The 20,607-nt window shown below is 39.2% G+C and overlaps 1 protein-coding gene and 1 long non-coding RNA gene across 9 annotated transcripts in view; one reads left to right on the forward strand and one right to left on the reverse strand.

The window, feature by feature from the left end:
- LOC134739148 (uncharacterized) overlaps positions 1 to 3,768 on the reverse strand; it is a 233,160-nt gene extending 229,392 nt beyond the window's left edge. Inside the window, exon 1 of the long non-coding RNA XR_010125666.1 lies at positions 1 to 3,768. This is a non-coding gene — a long non-coding RNA (uncharacterized LOC134739148).
- COL8A1 (collagen type VIII alpha 1 chain) overlaps positions 1 to 20,607 on the forward strand; it is a 155,472-nt gene that overhangs the window by 479 nt on the left and 134,386 nt on the right. The gene's annotated exons all lie outside the window — the stretch shown is intronic.

Below are 20,607 nucleotides of genomic sequence, written 5' to 3' on the forward strand. Positions count from 1 at the left end.
CAGGAGTTGCTATGGGGGAATAAGTCACCCTCTGGCCAACGCGTTTGCTGTTTGGTTAGAGCTGATTCTTAGGGATGCGCGATCCGCTGCTCCTTTAACTAGCAACTGGTTTGAAAACAAACTTCTGTTTGAATGGTAAAATAAAAGCTCCCTCAGGGAAGAAACAGCAGCATAAATATTGCGAAACCTTTCTCTTTTTAAATCACTTTTTCTCCTGTTGCTCACTGTTGCTGAGTTTAAAATGTATCTGTTTGGGGTGTTGTACTGACGGTTTTCACTGTACATATTTCACACATCAGTGGGGACAAGGAAAACGTTGTCCCATTGTCAAAAATGTACTTTAAAAGAACACAGTTAACTTCCTAAAAATAGCACAGTCAAAAGGTCTGCTAACAATTTTGTGATGTTTTCCAAACCCCCAAGACAGCTTCTGTGAGTCCTTTAAAAAAATATCTTTCCAGGTTTTAGCGCTTGGAAAAAAATGATGTGAACGGGTGCCTTTGCACGGGGACAGTAAGTAATCAGGTGGCTGGTAGATAGGAAGGAACAAATCCAAATTTACAAGCCAGGGTAAAATGTGCTCTCTCACCAGGCTATCTTTTCACGACATCCTAAAATGAGAATTGTGATGGAACTAAGAAAGTGTATAAAAGAACTTCATGAATTTCTGTACACACACCTAAACATAAAGCATTTCAATATATTTCACAGTAAGAGAATAATAGAGGCCAGATTATACAATACTTCTGTGCACACCAGATGGTTGTGAAGAAAGATCAGCGAGAAAGGCTTTGGAAGTTTTAATCCTTCTTTCCACCTTTTTTTCCCCTCATTTAGTAAATTACAACCTACCTGACTGGCATCCAATTATTAGAGATATTCAATGTTTAAGCTACCCTCTTTAAAATAAAATGATCTCTTCTTATTCCTAAGGTAGAATAAATGTGCACCTGTGAAAGGAAAAACATACTCCACAGCCACTTCTGTAAAACCAGACACTTGGTCCATGAAGTTTGCCATTAAATTCTGCGGGTTGTGTGGGATGAAACTCTCTCAAGTGGGAGAAAAACCCTCTTCAAATGTTTCCTCTGGGGAATTGCTCAAGACCACTTAGAGAAGGCAAACCAAAAGTGCCAGTCAGGAAACCAAACCACTCTTTTAGCCCTTAAGGTTCTTAAAGTAAGAAGAGAAATGTTTCACTTTTTTATTTTTTTGTTTGTTTATATTATCTCATGTAGAAAGAAAAAACTCATCGAAGCTGTATAAAATTCTCCCCTATTAAAGAAACAAGACTCATTAGAAATTTAACTTAGGTCTTCCAAACCATTTCTCCTTAGCTTTTGCATATCAAAAGTAATAAAAATATTTAAAAGTTCTGTTTGAGATGGAGAGGATTCAATGCTGTTACTCAAATGCAAGGTTACATGTAAAGTTTCAGTCATGTTAAATTTTTCTTCATTGGAAAAAAATATTGCAATAAGTGCAGTTTCCTTTAAGCAAATGATATAAAATTACTATTGGGCAAGATAATATGTGACCTGAGCATATTAACATACCTTTTATCTCATGCCACAATGCAGACTGCTTGCTTTATATCTGATGTACATAGGTAATCAACCATGACAAGAGTACAGGTATGGGACAAGGCCAGACCAAGTATGTGGCGCATTCAAGTTAATTCTTCTTTTATGGTAGTGCCTGACTCACACCCATTATCACAAGGATGAAAATACGCTGCTTCATTCACCAGATCCCCTTGAGGGAAGTTATCTTTTCTTGGTGTGGAGGGTGAAATGCTCCCAGTTTAAATGAGCTTCCAGTTATTCCTAAGTTTGGAGATAAAAGTATATTCTCCAAGGGTTTGCTTCTGCTTTCTCTGGCAATTAATCCACCGGACCAGCTATGAACCGTTGAACAGTAACTGCCTTCCCTATGTCCCATCAAGTTCAAGCCCCTAAATAACTGAGTGAGATCATCTTAGATTGCTCATGATCTAACTTTCCCAGGGGCAAAGCTATCCTTTCTCCATAGGGTACATACCAAGCAAGATGACACTGCTCTTCTTAAGCTTTTAGAAAAATCAGTGTTGAAGTTTCACGTAGTCGCCCCCAAATCTCCCCTTCTGCATGGGATGTGGATATTTCACGTGAGTCTCCTCTTTTTGCCATTATATAGCTGCCTCTTGATCAAGTCCATGACTATACCCAACCAATGCCATTGCGGCAGGCTTGGGAGGACTTCTTAATGTTTCTCAGAAAAGATAAGATGAGAAGCTACCCCTTTCACTAGAGACACAAGTAGGGAGCTCTACTGATTTCGAGGGCTTGCTGATCCTACAGAAATGTGCATTTTAGATGTTCTACTATTGTCAAAATTATAAAATGATATCCTTTTCATGATCAGAAAACATATGCCACTTTATTCCTATTTATGAAATAAAAATCAAGGAGAAGAGGATTGGGGTGAAAAGGGACTTGAAAGAAAAGCTGGAGGAATCACAGACGTGCCCTAGGAGAAAAGCAAGATTAGGAGCTCTGTTACGAAATGCAACTTCTCCCAACCCTCATTTATGTGAACATGAGGGGATGGGGAAGAACAAAAATCCATGTCTGCTCTTGTCTTTTTATTTGTTTGTTGTTTTTTAATCAATGAGAGTATAAGATCCATCTCTACTATGCCCTTCTCCTTAGCCCTCCTTCTTTAGCAGAAAAGAACAGCTTGGTTCTAATGATGAAAATGATTTCAGGTTTGCCCCATATTTAAAACCCCACAGTAATTCACTAGTCATAATTCTAAAAGCTATACTATGAGTTTAAAAAAAAAACCTCCTTAAAACATGTTTTTAACTAATGGATGGGTCACGTCAACAAAACCAGCTCTAAGTCTCCTGAAAAGTGTAATGTTGAGTGCTTATTTGCAAGTTAAAAGTTAGAAACAGCAATTTACTCCTTATCCATGGTTACTCACTTTGGTATGGAAACTTGCAGACAGATTGAGACACACCGTATTTCCTAAAACCTCTGGTCCTCCAAGTAACCCTCTGGGAGCTAGGTGTTTCTGCCTTGACCTCCTTCTCTTCAACCAGATCCCTATAAACATACATGTACATAAGTTAAAGAAGGTACAGATCTTGAAACTTGAGTGTATTCTTGTGAAAGGTGCACTGGTCTAACTATTGAGTGAAAAGAAAACCAAAAGGAGAGGAGAGGAGAATTAAGGGGAGAATGAATGCCCTTTGGAATTTAGAGAATCTTTCTTTGTAGCAGTGTGAAAAGGATCTCTCAATCCCTAAAGCATCTAGGAATACACATTTATTTAAAGAACCTGTTCAAAAGTTGTCACAAAACGCTAAGAGTATAATGAAGAAGATCTTCCAGTGACCTGGCAGACATTAACAGCAGGTTACACCCCACAGTACTAAATTATAGCTCTACTAAAGTTCCCCTTTCTAGAGAGATAAGGAATAAGAAGTATGAGCATTAACCAAATTTCAACACCAACAGAGAAAAGCTGCTAATCAGAGATCCCTCTATCACTTTAGTAACTGTGTTTGTTGTTTGAGGAAGAAGGTTCTTCATAGTTTTTCCTCAAGCAGATTTGCAGGAATGGGGTTAAAGGGAGTCACACAAGATTAGAATGTCTACAAGCCTGGAGCCCTGTGTACTCAAATCCATGAAGCCACTGAAATTGCATCAGATCAAACTAAAGTGAATAAAACAAAATGTGTTCACCAAAACTGATCATACAGTAATCAATAAAAATAAAAATAATAAATTCTAACTTCTCAACGTAGGATAACAGCAAAAGCAACAACTTCAGCTGACTATGTAAAATATGAACACACACCTGACAATTCACCCTCGGTGTCCTCTATTTATTTGGGGTTCACTTCCATTGTCCCTCCTGGACAACAAAAACTGACGCTTCTCTCCTTCAGCAAACCTTTCAGGATGTGCAGATGCAGTCATAGTCCCTCTGTGACATCTCCTTTGTTCTTTCACTGGAAAAAAATCTCTTTTTAATTCTCATAAAACAAGTTTCTAAAGAACCACTCATACTTGTGGCTTCTCTCATTACCAAAAATTTCCTCATACTTCTCTTAAATAGGATATAAATTTTCACCCTATCAAATGTAAAAGTTTCACATTTTTCTAAACTTTAATTCACATACCTAGAAGACAGTAATTTAAAATTGCTACTTGCCTCCAACAGAATATCTGAGATGAGGTTTCAAAGCCATTTTACTTATCCAGTACCTATTATAACTTCTTGGAAATTAAAAAAACTTTAGAGAATCACAAAAGATAAATGCTGGAAAAGACCTTGGAGCTAATTGTAACTAAAAGTTAATTTTACAGGGGCAAAAGATCAGCAAGATTAATGTCTTTCCCAAGGCTACCCAGATGAGTACAGCACACCCAAGGCTGCAGTTCATACAGCCAGAGTCTCCAACCAGTGCTTAATCTTGAATAACTACAATGTGGCTCCTCGTATAATGTGAATCTAAGGTGTCTTTGACTATGCTGATCATTCCGTAGGCACTTAACTTACAGGGCTCTCAGAAACCATAGCTTGGTAGAGGTTTGGACTACAGCTATACCTCTACTACCAAATGTCTAGGACACGTTGACATAAATTCTTGTGAAAAGTGAAGTCAGTGGTCATCACCGTCACAGGGATGGTATGCTTTTAACCAGCCCAGGATATGGTACATAGTAGCTGCTCAGTAAATCTGTGTTGAGTGGGTGAATGAATGGGGAAAAAAGCTAAGTATAAAATATCCATTTTCCTAAACTCCTTTCTTACTTGTAGAAAATATAGTCTATAAAACTACTTTCTACACAGTAACGGATTTACAAAGTAAATTTTACTTTGTAGAAAATAGGGTCTATACGGACATATAGTGACTCAGGTCTCAAAGGTATTGAGTTTAAGATTCTCCCTTGCTTTGGGAAATGTAGGAGAGTTCATTTTAGCCTTAGCAATGGCTAAGCCATTTTCCTGTCTGCAATATTCTCACTAGTTCTTCCCATATTTACTTGAGTTCTAGAAACTGTATTATTTTTTACAGGAGGCTTAAGATTTAGTTCCAATATTCATTTGAGAGAACAAATGAATTAGAATGTGAGATTTACAGCGTAACTCTCCTCTTCCACCCAACAGACAAAGTGTTGCCAGTTTAACCATTTTGTACCTTCCTTGGCCTCTAATGAGAGAAAGAGCAAAATACCCATAATGGATAATCAGGAAAAACATTAAGGGACACATCAGTCAGAATGTGTAGGTATGAGATTCATTGTAACAGAGAGGAGAGGTGGTCAAGGGACCAAGAGTATAGAGACAAGACAGTGAAGCTAAGAGAGTTTATTCCTCTGAAACAGAGGAGGGAGAATCTCTGAAAGTTTTGAAATGCTACAAGAGATTTTAATAGGATTGTCCAAAACCAGACCCTCTCAAATGCTTGAGAGATGACTTTCTGTTTGAGTCAGGGTTCTTTAAATACAACACTAATTGAAGCCTGGATGACACAGGTGTGAAAGCTTTATAAGTACCATATCTATTAAAACTCTTCTTATCATTTGACTGGACCTCAAGTGGGAAAAGAACCTCATTTCACCTGCTTTTAGACTTGACTCTGACCCAGGATAATAACTCCATGGATGTCAAGTCATTGAAATGTTCTCTGCTAAAATAACAACACAATTATTGGTAACACATAAAGTCACTCCATCATAGAAAGTGACGAAGGCAGGAAAGAATATTCTTGTATTGCTTCTGTAAACAATTTACCCTGAATAAGCAGACAGATGTTAGCCCAGATGCTTCTTCACTTTCCTCTGAAGCATGCCTGACAATTGTTTCCATATCTCCGAAATAGTAAGTGTGTTTCTAAAACTGATTTATTATATGTTAAATTTAACACAGTCTATGGCTAAGCATCATTGTGAAAACATTCTTTTAAGTAAGTCTTTCTTGAAGACTGTCCCTCTTAAGCTTCCAATTGATGTGTTTACATCACAGGGTATTTAGGCATTGGATCATTTGATGTGCTGAGACTGAAGACAATTAATTATTTCATGTGCTACTTTTCCAACTCTAACTACATAGGCCTGGGTGTGGGTGTCAGCTGTCAACTTCTCTAGGAAATAACATGTATCTAGCCTATTGGGGACCTTCTCTAGTCCCCTCCGTTAGCTAGATAAAACAGCTGCTTTTTGGAAGTCTGGGCCAGTGGCCTCCATAATTGAGGCTTTGGGTTCTAAGGCAATTATGGCTAGTTTATGGCAGCAGAGGGGTTAAGTTGCAGCTGCCTTCAGTTCAGTAGGAGGATTTCAAATATTAACAGCTGACCGAAGAGCACTGTGATGGGGCAGGTGGGACACATTTTCAAGCCATCATCCCATTTAGGATCTTCCTCCAACTAGCATGCTGTCTACACTCTGACAATAAGCCTAAACTTCATTCATAAATTCAGTGATCGTTGTACATTATTGTATTTCTTTAAAGGTCTACTTAGCGATTGCCCAGTCTTAAAGTCCAGGAGTCATGGTGTTCATCAATGCTATCAATCCAAACAAGCGGCTTCTTGTTAAATGGCAGACATAAGATTAAAGCCAAAAAGTACATGAAGGGAGGCACTAGGGGGAGCTAAGAATTTGTGAGTTAGGTAGCCAAGATTGTTGAGGTTGGAAGAGTGAGGAAAGAAAGGGGATCTGTGGCAAAAATATGCTGTTGGATCCACAGTTCTAGTTTAAGGACATGTCTAGTCCCTTTTCCAGCCCCCAGTTAATTACAATCCCCTGCCGCCCAAATGGAGAGGGAGGTTGTTCACCAGTAGAGGGAGCCAGGGGCTGGGTGTCTCAATAGAAACTGATCTGGTCCCAGAAGGGGCCTTTAGATTTAAATTTTTCAGATCGAAGGCAGAGCAAAGTGTCCCTTACAACCAATGGCTAAAACGTATACCATTGTAGTAGATCACATTGTTAGTTTTCTTTTTTAAAAAAATCCTAATTTAAGCCTCTAAGAATAAATCACCCACATTTCTGGCATTAGCAATGACTGAAATGTCCGGGCTTGTGGAAGTTTATTTGAAAGAAAACTAAAACAATCTTAGAAAATGTTCTTTCCAAGGCTACCACCTGCCAAGACTGAATCTAAATGCTCAATTCAGTAATAAACAAAGCCTGGCAGCTGGGGGTCAGTGAGAGACAAGCACAAAGACTGAGGAAGCCTGCGGTGACTAGACCCTCCCTGTCAGTGGAGTAAGGGGAAGGGACCTGGGAGAAAAAAGACAGAAATGGGCCAAACAGGCTTCTCCAGACCAGAGGGTCCAGAACCTGCTCCTCTAAATCTGGGTCTCTCCAGGGAGCAGCCAGGGTCTTGCCTAGACTGAAGTGAATACCTTTCTGTTGAACATTTCCATTGCACAGCTGTGTGGGGATGGCTTGTTAAGACTTGAGACACTTGCATAATTCAGAACCCTTTGGGGGATACTGATCAATTAGGACCATAAAAAAAATCCTTGGCACACCAGAGGAGAGCTGCTTGCTTAGTAAAAATTATGACATTCACAGCAAAACAGCAATCCTCTAAGATCATTTTTTGTGTCCATAGAGATGAAGCTATGGAGTTGGTGTGCATGTGACTTGTGAATCACCAGAAAATCTTCAGTGTTTTAATTTCAAAAACACCTTGACTCTCTCTGGGGCAAGGGGAATGTCAGTGATCATCTCTGTGCCTTAATTTATTTATCTTAAGCGAACAATTTTTAAATAACTACCTTCTTTACCACTTAGAGACATGTGAGGTCCTGTCAAGTATTTTTCAGAAAGATACTAATTAAGCATGCATTTTATGGTTACTAATTTAGTACGGTAAATGGATTATACTTACAATACCTAGGAAGGGCTCAAAGTATTTATACAAAATCAGTCAAAATGGGATAAAATGTCAAATAGCCACATGACCTTCCAAGATATAGCAAGAGCATTTTTGTTTCTCAGAATACAGAGGTCAATCCCACATATCTCAAAAGGCCAAACAAGATCAAGGGTAAGTGGAAAGTAAAAAAACAAATAATAATTAGAAAATGGCTTAAAGAGTCTTAAAAGGCTTATATTCCTACCAATCTGTATTTTGAGACCAGCCAAAGGGGAATTTCTCACATACAATACAGGGTTTCTGATCTAAAAACTCCATTTTAACTGGAGAAAGATAACTGTTTAATAAAGACTTTTGTGTAAAATCTCTGCATCCCTTGCTTCAACATTTTCCAAAGTGCATTTCAAAACACCACTACCTGGGATGCATCAATGTTTATACAGAAAAAAGTTCTGTGGTCAAATAAGTTTTAGAAACACTCAATGAAACAATATTAAACATTTTTATTCACTGCATGACTTCACAGAAATTTTTATATGCTATATATATTTTCATCCTTCAAAGATGTTACAATCAAGTGTTCCTTAAACATTTGACAACAGATCTACCCTGCCTGAACGCATCTCCTGGGACTGATATTCTGCGGAACAGCTTAAGAATAGTTTAAGAATCACTTCCTGCAGCATTATCTCAAGATCAGTCAGAACATGGTATTTTCAGTCTTGCTAGTTGTTAAGTAATACATACTGAATGTCACTATAAGGTATGTAGAGAGATTTCTAAAACCCAGGTGAAAAAGGAACAAAAGAAGCAGATAACATGCCTTTGTTCTATGGCTCAATTCTTTATTGCAATAATAGCAAGAATGCCAGAATTATTATTCAAGTCTCTCTCTCTCTCTTTCTCTCTCTCTCATATCTTCAACCTCCACTTCTACCCAAAAAATCTTTAGAACACTGGACAAATTGAAGTTGTCTCTTCCTTTCCATCCCACTCTCTGGATACTGTATAGAGAGAAGCGGCCAACAATGAGCAATAAGTTCAATAAACAAGGAGCCTAGATAATTCTTTGAACTAGCTCGTCAGTCTCTGAGCTGTTAATTCCCTGCTTTATCTTTAGTATCATTAACTAACCAAGATTGTTGGCCAAATATTTTCTTTGAGCATTTGCTTTCTCACCATCAATAGGGAGCTAATTTCTGTAGGAGGAACACACTGATAATCTGGTGTAATTTACTGAATGAGGAATTATTTTATTTAGTTTATCTATGACACTCAGACCTCCCACTCCATAAAATTTACTGTTTCTCTTAGGACATTACTCTGGGAATTATCTTTCCACTTGACAAAGTTAGTGCCTGGAGGTCAGTATCCTGTAAGTGGCACAGTTGAGCACCCTCTCCTTTAAGAAAATAAGTAGCTCATAGTCATCTAAAGGAGACGGGAGAAATTCAAACACATCACTAATGGTTATAATAATAAAAGCTATTTGTTATCTAACAGGACCAGATATTGTGCTAGTCCCGTTATCTATATTCCCCATGTCAACCCTGCAAGAAGGGTATTATTATTCCCAATTTAACGATGAGAAAAACTAAGCCTCCACTCATTAAGCAACTTGCCTAGGGCCACACAGCTAGGAAGAGGCAGAGCAGGTACTTCTATCCAGGTCACACTCCAAAGTCCATGGTCTTCCTGCCCGCCTGTGCTGCTTCTCATGATGTCTTGTCCTATCATAAAGGAAAAAAATAAAAATAAACTTCCTATGACAACGCCTCTGACTCATAAAGAAAGTGAGAGAATTCTAGTGGCTCTGTTCCTAGACACTGCTTACTGGCTCTGTTTCTTGTTTAATACAGTGATTTTAATTTCTTTTTCTTTTTTGTTTTTTTATCTAAAACCATGCTGTCATTTCAGAGCCAAAAAAGTAAGGACTGTGTAATTAGAAAAGCAAAAAACAAACAAAAAAAAAACAAAACAAAAAACATCATTTCTCCCTAGGGTAATTTTTAAGGGCTGAAAGTTAGTCCATAAACTCTCCCCAAGTGAAGACAAGTTGCTTGGCACCAATCCGGTAAAAAGAGTGACAGTCTAGCATGTCATTCTTAAGGCAGTAGAAATTTCCATGATTCTGTGAGAAACATTAGCGCAAAGGCACTTCGGCACATTAAATGAACTTGTATCTAGCTCCCCAGATTATTCTCTTTGGCACGACTTTTACCATAAACCATAGCCAGATGATGACAGTAAAGATGACTTAAATGTTTCCCCCAAGCCATGAGAGTCACCTAGGAAAATGTCTATGTTGTCTACACCTGCTGCTTAGCCTGCAGTGAGAGTATATATAGAAATAAATATACCTCAAGCCCTTCCTTTATCCTGTGCCAAAGACAAAAAAGGAAACAAAGCCTAGCTTTTTCCCCATGCTCACATTCTGCTATGCTTTTTGGCTTTTGTTCTTGATCTTCTCTCTCTGCTTGTAGTATTTCTCACTTAATCTACTAGATTAATTTATACTCCTCTTCCAAGATTCAGATTAAGTAAGTATCTTCCCCTCTGTGAGAACATGCCTGAAACCAGCCTGACCCAAGCTGCCTCGTGGATCTCCTTCAGACTCCCTAGAACTCTGTACAAGCCCTGCCACAGTTGTCTCCATTCTATAATGGCACGGGTTTAATTTGTGTATCCATCTCCATAAAGACCATGAGCTCCTTGCAGAAAGATTTGTGTCTTATTTACCTCTGCACCCTCAATGCTTGGCACATAATAAGGGCTTAATAAATGTGAAAAGAAAAGAAAAAAATAGGGGTGGGGGAATAAAATGAGGTGACGGTGAATAAAGAAGATTTTAACTGTGCTACTCTCTGTCCCCATAAATTGTTCTAAAAAGGGACAATTTGGCCTAAGTTCATTCTTGAAGCTTTGATGTAATTGGGGTATATCCAGATACGGTAGAAACTCCTTTCCATTCTGAAATATTCCTTGATGAAAATGAACATCTTAGAAAGAATAAAAGTTCTGAACAAAATTTAGAATATCCTGATTTCTTTAGGACTTCATGAAATGACCAACACTACCCCAGTCTTCCGTGTGGTTTTCTGAGAGAACCAAGAACTGAGCTTCCACATTTCACATCTCCCTTTCCTCCCCATCCCATAGCATAAATATATGCTCTCTCTTGCTCACTCTTTCTCTCTCTCACACACACATAAACAGTGTTACTAGGCTTTCACTCAACCCTGCAGCTAACCATGGGGCATAAAATGAATGCCTAATGGTATTCTAATATTAATATTGGTGCTCCATATACCAGATTACACAAAGAAAAATTATTTTCCATGTGACCATTGTCCCAGGATTGTTAGTGCCCTGCTCAAAAGGATTTAATAGCATTATGAAATGTAGAACAAACACTTTAGCTTGACAGTCGAGTCTCACAACCTATCTCACCTCAAAGCTTCTTTTCATCTTCACCTCCCTCAAGTCTATAAACAGGAATTAAACCTGATGGGCTACTACTCCCCCAAACATTCCTTTTTCCTTTCTCTACAGAAAATGTCCCCCATTCTCCTTTCAACCTGTCAGAATAACCATAATTTCAAAATCCTATTAAAGCCTTCATCAATATTATAACAAGCACTGATCCTTCCCTATTCTCAACTAACAAGCAGTTACTCTAAACGTCAGTAATATGTCACCTATACACTGTGTTGAATAAGTCAGGGCTGCCTAATAGAACTTTCTACAATGATGGAATAATTCTACCTTCTACAGCTGAGCTCTCCAATATGATAGCCACTAGCCACATATGGCTACTAAGCACTTTATTTTATTTTTATTTTTATTTTGAGACAGAGTCTCACTCTGTAGCCCAAGCTGGAGTGCAGTGGCATGATCTTGGCTCACTGTGACCTCCACCTCCTGGGTTCAAGTTATTCTCCTGCCTCAGCCTCCCAAGTAGCTGGGACTACAGGTGCGTGCCACCACACCCAGCTAATTTTGGTATTTTAATAGAGACAGGGTTTCACCATGTTGCCCAAGATAGTCTCGAACTCCTGAGCTCAGGTGCTCTCCCCACCTCGGCCTCCCAAAGTGCTAGGACTGCTAAGCACTTTAAATGTGGCTAGCACAAATGAGGTACTGGATTTTTTACATTTTATTTTAATCTCTTTAAATTTAAAATTAAATAACTACATGTGGCTAATGGATACTGTATTGAACAAGAAACTATTTAACTTTTTATGTGCTATGGTTTAGGTCCCTTTGTAAGCATATAAACTACTGAAAAAATTGAAGAAGATATGCTTTTTTCTATCCCCAGTGAACGCTATGACTGCAGTAGTGTTCGTTAAATATCATGTTCAATGCATTGCCTGACTACAGGGTCTTTTGCCAACTGTTATGTTATTTTAAAGAAGTCCTCTTCCCTATATCTGTAATTTTAATAATATTGTACAAATGGTGTTTGCCTCCTTTTTTTCCTTTATTTTAGTGGCTTAAAATCCCTCAGAATGACACCCTATCACTGCCTGGATTCTTTATCACTATATAAACAAAATGGGATGAGGAATGAAAAAGTTCCATTATTCATTACCATCTCATTTCTTTTCCCTTTGGGGAAAAAGCGTGGTTTAAATACCTGCTGAGACATACAATTGCTTCAGTCTTCAATATGACCATTTCTACAGAGACAGACTATCCCTGGGTATCAGAAACAAATTCAGCTCACAGATTTTTGCTTTTCTTTCCTCCTGAAACCTCACCACCTTTTAAAGAAAAGTAGTTCTTTATCGTAGATTTTCCCAGAGCATTTTTGTCTCTATTTCTGTGTTCTGCAGTGGACAACCTGAAACACTGTGAAGAAGGCTAAGCTCTCCACCAGCAGGTCAGGGGAGGTAGCATGTCTTGGAATTTGACAATGATGTGCCCCTGGCACTTGCTGGCTTACCGACAGCCCTTCAGGAATCATCGTGCCAACAGGCCAACCATGCAATAAAATCCTGTACCTGGCAAAGCCGTGAGCAAAGTGATCAAACATTCTGTCTGCAGATTAGATTCTAACCTATTAACAAGCCTTCAGAAAATAAGCCAGAGTGAATCTCTAACAGCAATACTTTACAGAGATGTTTAATGATTTCAGAGGTCGGCCACCCTACATGCTTTCCTTCTGACTCAGCACAGAGCAGGACAAGAAGCCAGGGCAATCAGCTGTATCTTTTCCATTCACAGCTAAGTTTATTTGGAATGACTGGAAAAACCTTCAATGAAAACTCTTTCTAAAGTAATAAAAGACTTTATCCTGCTGTCATGAGCCAGACAACATCGAGAAATAATTATAGGTGTGTATTTTCCTCTGCCTTGTAAAATGTTTACAAATTGTATCATAAGAAAGCTCTAGAGTCAATGGTAAAGATAGCAATAACATTTAACTTGTAAATTTTTTATATCTAGCCATAAAAGAATCACCATGTGTTTAAATCACATTTGAATACATATAAATAAAATTCGCATCTGTAGACATGAGCCAGTGGCTAATGGAAGAATCCATGACTCCTTTTCCACAGAGAAAGTACAATGGAGATGTATAGCTTCTCGTATTTATGAAATAGAATTCATTGTCACCACATCAGCAAAAGAGTGTTAGCAAGGATCTTAATTTGGGAACTTTGAAACGTGAAAATCATCTATAAATAATGATGATAATAACCTTTGTGGAGAAACTTACAGTTTACTACATTTATTTTATGTACATTCCTTCATTTGAATTTGGTAGGGGGGGTTTTATCTACAATTTACACATAAGGCAGTAGAGGCTTAGGGAGATTAAGTCAATTTCTTTATATCATTAATATAGTGAGTGTTGGGGCTGGAATATAAACCTAGATCATCCCATCCCTGAAGTCCTCTTCTTTCTACTAATCCAGGCTGAATCTTAACAAAATCACATCCAGAAATAGTTTGGAGCATCCTGGTAGCAAAGAAAAGAAAGTGCAGCAAAAGAAAGCAGACTGACCTGCAAGGTTTGCTTAGGGAAGAGTGATTGAGAATGTGCTTTTCAAGAAGAGAACCCAAACTCTCCTCAATAATTTGGCAGCCAACATGTGTTGACGGGCTAGTCAGCAGGAATAGTTTTGTAGGTTATCTTCTGTATAGTTTATAATTTTAAAGGACACCCATTTTAAACCTGTCTGTAAATTTTTAAATGATAGTTTTAAATCCCCCTTTTTATTTAATGCCCAAATGTGTGTAATTTATGCGGACAAAATAAAATACCTTAAATTATTTATGGGAAGCTACTACCAAGACCTGAATAAAAAGCACTGAAGTTAGCATAAGAAGCCCTGAGATGAAGTCCCACTTTTACCACTGAACAATGCAGCCATCCTGGGCAAGACAGGAAGTCTTGCCAAGCCTTTGCTTCCTCTGCTGTAAAATAAACTTACCTCTCAGGATTGATGTGAAAGTTAAATAAGATAACATGTAAGAAAGTGTCTGCTAGTCAGAAGGTGCTCCATAAAAGTTTATTTAATACTAATGAAAACCAATTATTGAATGTTTAATTAAGTGCCAGCACAGCGGTCATTTAGGTGAGCAGCAGCTCCAAGTGTCGCTGTCTACGTGTTGCAAATAAGGGCACTAAGGATCTCTGTGCCTAGTAGCTCATTTAATGAACTCTTTACTATGCCAGAGTCCTGCTGTGCATTGCTCATGGTGGCAGTGCAAACTATTTATGGGCTGATTGACACTTTTGGTCTTTTTCTTTGGTTTTGGTTTGGTTTGGGTGGGGGGTTGTTTTTTGTTTAATTGTTCTTTGTTTGCACTAAATGGCAAGAGTTCAATCTCCCTACCAGTTCCCCAAAAAGGAAATTTTCCTGGTTGCACAATGCCTGTCCAGTTCACGGGCACCTCTCTCCCTTCACCATGTCAATGCACAGTATATATAGAGTCCACGTGTGGGTTTGTGTGTGTGTGTGTGTGTGTGTGTGTGTGTGTGTGTGTGTGTGGTGGGCAGCTGTGGCATCATCAGGAAAAATCTGGCTGTTCTGAATGTCTCATCTAAGATCTTACCTCATGAGTTTCTGGAGTTTTGTGCTGCTGTGCTCTACAACACTCTCCTTGAGGCTGCCAGCATCCTAGATGCATCCTGGCCCCTGTATTTTGATGCACCAATAAATCTCCTTAAGCCCTGTGCATATTCCCTACAATATTTAATGTCAGTGTACCAGAGTTCTTGTATTTGTCAGGGTTCTCTAGAGGGACAGAGCTAATAGGATAGATGTATTTATGAAAGGGAGTTTATTAAGGATTACTGGCTCACATGATCACAAGGTGAAGTCCCACAATAGGCCGTCTGCAAGCTGGGGAGCAAGGAAGCCAGTCCAAGTCCCAAAACCTCAAAAGTAGGGAGGCCGACAGTGCAGCCTTCCGTCTGTGGCCGAGGGCCTGAGAGCCCCTGGCAAACCACTGGTGTAAGTCCAAGACTCCAAAAGCTGAAGAACTTGAAGTCCAATGTTTGAGGGCACAAAGCATCCAACACAGGAGAAAAATGAAGGCCGGCAGACTCAGCAAGTCTGCTCTTTCCACCTTCTTCTGCCTGCTTTATTCTAGCCGTGCTGGCAGTTGATTAGATGGTGCCCACCCAGATTGAGGGTGGGTCTGCCTTTCCCAGTCCAGTGACTCAAATGTTAATCTCCTTTGGCAACACCCTCACAGACACACCCAGGAACAATACTTGGCATCCTTCAATCCAGTCGAGTTGACACTCAATATTAACTATCACAATTCTACCTTACATGATTTCAATTTTCCTGTCAGAAATGTCCGGACTTTTTTACCCCTGTGTCTTAATTACCAAGAATCAGTCCAGGTTATCTTAAGAAAATGGCTCTAAGAAGCCCAATGTGGCTGGGAACATTGGCTCACGCCTGTAATCCCAGCACTTTGGGAGATGAAAACAGGTAGATCACTTGAGCCTAGGAGTTTGAGACCAACCCGGGCAACATGGCGAAACTCCATCTCTACAAAATATACAAAAACTAGCCAGGTGTGGTGGTGCATGCCTGTAGTCCCAGCCAGTCAAGAGGCTGAGGTGAGAGGATCACTTTAGCCCGGGAGGTGGAGGCTGCAGTGAGCTGTAATTGTGCCACTACACTCCAGCCTGGACAACAGAGTAAGACCCTGTCTCAAAAAAAAAAAACACAGTGTGAGAATAAAGGAAATTACAAGCTATAGTGGAAGAGATTTTAGTTCATAAAAACAAAGGAATAAGGACCATAAGAGGTTTTTTTTTAAGACTTTTCTTCTCAAGTTTTATTATCTCAGTTTTGTTTGGTTAGGACTTCCATGACAACCTCATTTATTCATTCATTCAATAGTTATTGAGAGTGCCAAGCCCTGTGCTAGATGCCATCAAGGACTGTTTCTACTGCACCCATAGTTTGCAGTTGAAAGGCACAGAAACCAGTAAAAAGCCACTTAGAGAACAAATGCACGGGGAATGTGAAAACCCCTTTCTTCCTTTTACTGTGGAAGAGAGGCCACTTTTTCTGCATTTCTCTGAGCCCTCCCTGGGGCAAGTGTCCTCTCACATCATACCCATCTCTACCCAGAAGAAGGCTCTCACTCAAGGACTGTCAAGGATAACTAATTCAAGACCCATCCCGCCCACTAGGTGCCAAAAAGCTAGCAAGTCAGCTACCTAATAGGTGTCTTTTGAGACATTCAACACACATAGATTTAAAATATACAAAACAGGAAACTGTCTTTATATGGTAGTCTTTCAACTAAAATGGTTATAAGATCTTAAATTTGTTGCCATCAAGGTACTATACAATGAATACTGGTGGTCCCAGGGATGACCCTGAAATACTGTGTGGTCCTGAGGCCCTGCAGCAGACAGAGGCACTCAGCATTCAATAAATGCTCATTGGGTAAATAGTATCTGAATCGCTGGAGAAAAACTAAATTATTGCAAGTTGAGTTTTAGAAGTAAAATATATTTAAAGTGATATTTCATTTATCTAAAATTCTAACTTTTGACAATTTCAACTTCATAGTACACAATTGAGGACAAAAAGTAAATCAAAAGTGCTCAGAGAATAAAAGACAATGGTCATTAAGGTTTATATTCGTAAGCAGTCACGTGGAGGCTTCACTTTGAGCCTATTTACCTTTACTTCATGAATAATGTTAACACACATGGTTCTCTGAGTTCTCAGAACATAGCCGACCTGAAGCACCAACCTAGAAAAAGGAGAGGAGCTGCAACAAGTAAGTGCACTGACAGAAGGAAAAAAGAAAAGTATGGAGGCCTAACAAGAAAGTAAGAAAAAAAGAAGCTATACAAACACAAGAATTTAGAAAGCAAAATGGCATTCACTGTGGACACAAATAGTTGTACGATTTGAGGACATCTTTAAAAGAATCACTGAATCACAGCTAATTATAAATTTATTGACATATTTGGTAGCATCTTTTAAAAATGAAAAACATTATGTATTTTAAGTATATATCAAAACAAGTATATTTTGATCCTTAAAGGTATAAAATATCAGCTATTGAGAAAATTTTAATTATCCAAACCGTCTCATTTCCTAAAGATTGTGGAAAGTTGAGGTTATTCTAATATGTGTGTGTCTATGCAAACACACATGCATAAATACATATGAATTATATGAAATAGAATTCCTGTTAAGCTAGAAAACCTCATCTCCCTAAGACATAGCAGAACACATTATTAACTTTTTGGTTGTCAGCTTGACATGATCAGAGTGGTTATCTAAAATCCCAAACCTTAAGTTTGTGCTTTCTTTTCATTGAATGCAACCAAGACCAGGGAAGTTACTTCACTGGTCAGTAACTCAATTTATCTATTTGTATAATGAGAAAAAACAAACAAAAAAAAAGCTTGCCTCACAGGGGTCTGTTGGACTTTGTTCCTGTTTCAAAGCTTGAAAATGCTTAACATAAATCTCAATAATAGCTCAGTTTGGGGTTATTATTTTTTAAGCAAACACCCCTCAAGGAAAAGATGCAAAGGCAGTCAGTCTTTCCCTGCTTTTCTTTCCTTACAATCTTTCTTTTCCAAAGAACACAATAAAGAAACAAAGAGCCAAACACACTGACTCACGTCTTTTTCTAATAGTGTTGTGGTCAATTTGCTCCTGCATAAATAACTAGTAGTTAAGCTTTGAACTCTGGGTTTTGGAAGGCCAAGAGTGGAAAAATGTCTTTAGCAGAAAGAACAGCACATTCCAAATCTGTCCAGTGTTATGCATTTGTGAGAAAAGTCCACTTGGGCATGCCATCCCCATTGAAGCCCTTTTGTGTTGTCAGAACTTTCTTGACAAAGCAATGGCTGAACATTGCCTTTCAGTGGAATTTCGAGCTGGTTTTTCTGTACTTTTTTTTATCAGAACTTCTTCATTCAAACCTTAAGATGGTTTCTCAGCTTGAACTTGCTTTTAGGACAAATAGGAAAATGGTATAGCTTTGTACCTAAAAAACTGACTTCATCCTTTTATGGGATGAGGCATTTCCTATAGCAAAATTGATGATCACATCCCAAGCTTGATCAGATGTCATGCCTTTTGTTTTCTTAGATGTTGTCACAATCTAACATAGTCATGTGACCCTAGTGTACTAAGGGCTTTCATGGGTGTTAACTCATTTATTAGACCTAGCATGCACCTGACTTCTTAATTATTTTACAGTTGTTTCTTGGCTTTGATTCTAATTTTTAAAGATATTCACAGTCTGAAAAATAATAGTATCGGTACATTTCTAAATGGCTAGTGTCATATTTTAGCTGATAAGACTGAGTAGCTGGTATAGCCTATATATCACCCAGTTGAATAATTTATTTCAGTACTAAAATCTCGTTACCTAAAATGCTCTCAGGAATGTTTCAAAAGTGTCTTTACTCTTTTCTCCCCAGGAGGATGAAACAACCTCAACTTAACGCATCTTAGCTTCAGGCCATCCTGTCTCTTATGCCTTCCCTCCTGATACAGTAGAGGAGCTATTTATCTTCATTCATTTTCCCTCACCTCTTCTCTAAGTGCCCCTCATCCCACACCTCCTACCCTCTGGAGACTTCACTCTTAATTGTTTGCACCATCTGCCACACATAGTGTTCTTTCTCAGTACACACCAGATTGTGACTCACCCCTGTTTAAAACCTTTCAGAGGGCCAGGCACAGTGGCTCACACCTGTAATCCCAGCACTTTGGGAGGCCAAGGCAGGCGGATCACAAGGTCAGGAGTTTGAGACCAGCCTGACCAACATGGTGAAACCACGTCTCTACTAAAAATACAAAAATTAGCCAGGTGTGATGGCATGCTCTTGTAATCCCAATTACTCAGGAGTCTGAGGCAGGAGAATCACTTGAACCCAGGAGGCGGAGGCTGCAGTGAGCCGAGATCGCACCACTGTACCCCAGAGCAAGACTCCATCTCAAAAAAAAAAAAAAAAAACATCTTTCAAAGATATTTCATAGCCTTCCACTGGAGTCCTGACACCATCTCAGGCCTTCATCATCTGGGCCTGCCTGTCTTCTCAGCCCCATTCCTTGCTCTACCATCTGCTGTCACCAGCCTCACCCTACACTACAGTTACAGCTGTCTTTGAAATTGTCAGACCTCTTAATTTTTAGGGCTTTTATTTACAATGTTTTCTCTCTGCCCAGAACACCCTGCCTTCTCATCACCTCTTAACTCCCCAAGCATTCCCAGAAGTCTCCTTTGACCTTCTGGCCTAGATAAAGTGTCCCTGCCCTGTGCTCTCACATTGCCAGCATCCATCTATGGCATCTAATACTCTCACTGTTTCTGTTTAACTAACTGTCTCCATGGCTAGCCTGTAAACCAAGTTACAGCCTGATTTCAGTCTGCCTTACCAAGCAGTCTGTTCCCAGCACAGAGCCTGAAACCAAATGCAGGTACTCAGTGCTGTTAATGAAAGAATGAAGGAAGGATAACAAATGATATTCAGAGAAGCAGATATCAGAGACAAACTGGCAGATACAAAGGTCAACCAAGGGTCTAGGAAAAGTGAGTGGCCAAAAGTCTAATCAAAGCAGTCAGAAAACAAGACGTCTTTAGCAACCCACAGTGCAAGGCAGGAAGATCTAAGACCTTAGCAATAATGGTAAGCAAAATTGATAATGACATCACTCAATCAGTCCCTCTCATTCTCACTGTGGGCAAAGTTTCCCAGAGTGTTTTAAAGTGTAGTCTAAGGACTACCTGCATCATAATTCCACATCCCCACTAGCTCTACTGAATCAGAGTCTCATGGGTTGAGGCCAGAAATCTGCATTTCAAGCCAGCATTCTAGGTGATTCTTATGCATCCTAAGGTCCTCAGGCTGGAACTGGAGACAAAAACAATAGCTGGTTGACTAGAACAAGACCAGAAAGCAGATACCTTTCCCTGATGGTGGTTAGCTAAGCACTGTGAGCCCCCAGTTGCTCCACATGACTCATGGATAAGGCCACGCTCACCCTGACTCATCTATGATGAGCTAACGCCTACCTGGCTCGTGGTTGGACCTTAGAAGTTTCAACAAGGGTCATGTGTATGTGGAGGAGCCAGTGCTTTCACAGCACATTAGTCACAACTCTCACTTAACTTCTCACGGCTGCCTCCCCTTCCCTGTTTGGGGCATGGCCCAGTATAATCCATCTGTGCATTTTCTCTGGGCAGATGAATATTTAATCAGCAGTG

The sequence above is a fragment of the Pongo pygmaeus genome, chromosome 2, assembly GCF_028885625.2.
Source record: "Pongo pygmaeus isolate AG05252 chromosome 2, NHGRI_mPonPyg2-v2.0_pri, whole genome shotgun sequence".
Classification (NCBI taxonomy): Eukaryota; Metazoa; Chordata; class Mammalia; order Primates; family Hominidae; genus Pongo; species Pongo pygmaeus.